Source organism: Lagopus muta, chromosome 1 (genome assembly GCF_023343835.1).
Source record: "Lagopus muta isolate bLagMut1 chromosome 1, bLagMut1 primary, whole genome shotgun sequence".
Taxonomy (NCBI): Eukaryota; Metazoa; Chordata; class Aves; order Galliformes; family Phasianidae; genus Lagopus; species Lagopus muta.
The window spans coordinates 67278203-67280710 of NC_064433.1; positions in this window are offsets into that span (position 1 = coordinate 67278203).

A 2508-nucleotide genomic window follows, 5' to 3' on the forward strand; every position below is an offset into this window, starting at 1 on the left:
CAAGCCCAAAACCTTGCAGATGGGTCAGGGCAATCCCAGGTACAGAGTGAAAGAACTCCTTGAGAGCAGCCCTGTGGAGGACTTGAGGATCCTGGTGAATGAAAAGCTTGATGTGAGCTAGCAGTGTGCTCTTGCAGCCCAGAAGGCCAGCTGTTACCAGGACTGCATTAAGATGGGGGTGGCCTTTCTCTGCTGTGTCCTCACGTGCCCCACCTGGAGTACTGCATCCAGGTCTGGGGCCTGAAGCACAAGGAGCAGAGCTGTTGAAGTGGATCCAGAGGAGGCCACTAAGATGCCCAGAAGGCTGGAGCACCTCTCCTAGGAAGAGAGGTTGAGGGAGTTGGGTTTGTTCAGCTTGTAGAAGAGACAACTCTGAGGCGATGCCACTGCAGCCTTCACATGCTTACTTAATCAGAGCTTATAAGCAAGAGGGAGGCCAACATTTTACACAGGCTGATAGCAATAGGACAAGGGAGAATGGTTTTAAACTAAAAGAGGGGAGATTTAGGTTAGAAATGAGAAGATAATTCTTCACTCAGAGGGCAGTGAGGCCCAGGCACGGCTGCCCAGAGAAGCTGTGAATGCCCCACCTCCAGAGTTGGTCAAGGCCAAGTTAGATGTGGGGCTCTGGGCAGTCTCAGCTGGTGGGTAGTAGCCCTGCCCGCAGCACAGGGTTGGGGCTGGGTGGGCTTTAAGGTCCCATGCAACCCAAACCAGTCTGTGATTCTATGACCCATGTACTTCCATGTACTTTAAAAACAAAAAACAAGCAAAAAGTGGAGCAAATAATAAGAAGTACTCCCATAGGGTTGTGGTCTTTGTATCAAAACACTTTGCTACAGTTAAGAATGTGACCATTACATTTTTTTTCCATGAGATTAAATAAGTCGCTTTGACTTTGCTCAGTCTCTGGGTTTGTTTCTCTGATGTGTAAGTGATAAATGGCAGTAGATCACATTCACAAGTTAGAAGTGTAATGTTTTCTCCACTTCCTTGTGGTTTCTCAGAAGAGAAACTTGCTTTCAATATCAAATTGAAGGCAGGTAAGAGATATCAAGCTAAGTCATAAATATAGAATTGGAGCTATTTGACCAAGGCAAAAACTGAAGGGCAGCTTGAAGGTGGGCCATGTTATACAACTAACAAATCCTTAGCTTTGGCTTTTTAACAAATTCATAGAATTAGAAGATCACAGAACCACAGCGCTGAAGGCACCCTTTTCATGCAGAACTGTTTACTGAAATCACTTTGTAGATGTTCAAAGTGAGATTTAAATTAACTTGGGAAGTTTCTGATTTATTCAGTAAGTGTATTCCTCTTTAAAAGCATTTTCCCTGGCTTAAGTAAAGGAAGAATTTCTAGGTTTGAAATGGGTTCATCAGTAGGTGTCCAAAGGGTGCCAAGTGCCTGAACACTTGCAGTATCAGAGCCTGGCAGCAGGCAGTATGGCCATACCTTTGTATAAGAAACCACCATTAGTTACCATAGCCAAGGAAAACTCAACTGACATCTAGAAAAAGAAAACAACTGTAACTGCCTTAGAGTGACAAGGAGAAACGTATCATAGTTCCAGTCTTGAGAAATACACATTAACATTTCTCAGAGTTAAGCTGGAGAACATGGCCAATAAGGGAAATGAGCAGAATCACAACCACAGTACATTCACATCGCCTTAGGGATTCATTCTACCATTCTTTTTAGAAAGGCAAAACAAGCATCTTCCCACTGCTGAGACCTGAGCCCTGGAAATGTTTGAGGGCTCCTGTACCAGAGAAACACCACTAGGTGTATTTTTGAAGATTCAGTTGCAAGTTTGAACTTCCAACACCAACAAATGCAGGATGATTGGTGCCCTCCATTCTCTGCTATTCCTATGCTCAGGAATACAGCAGACAATTTTAAAATTAATTACATACAGCTCCTCAAATGACCATCTAGGCACTCAGCAGCTGCTTCCTACGATGTGTGCTATCTGGGCTTCAGCACTTCCTAGACATGACTTGCTTTCCCAGGGCTTTTAGGATAAATTAATCCAGCTCTTTTGTGAGCACGTTAGATGATTGGCGTTACCAGACAAGAGCATGGGCAACCTGGAACAAGTGGACAAAGCAGGTTTTGTTATTATTTTTCTTTTGACGAGTCAGACGTGAGAACCCAGCACTGCAGCAGGTAGGTAAGTTGTACACAGCTTCGTATCACCCAGAATGAGCCAAGTTAGTGCTGTTCTGGAGTTGTCTTCTCCCAGCATGTGGCAGAGTGCAATCTCTTATACACCCAAGCAGGAGTCTGCTATCTATGTTCCACAGTGCTGATAAACAAGCAGTTCATGAAATGCTGCTTTTGTCCTACCCAAACCCATGCTACCTGACAACAGTGGGGATGGCAAAGCTTCCCAACTAAGCTCTGCTGGGAGTGTGAGCAGTTTCAAGACTGCCACCTACCTGTCAATCACATCCAGCTCGTAGCTTCTAACTGAGAATAATAACAAGCCTCTTGCCCGCAGAGGTC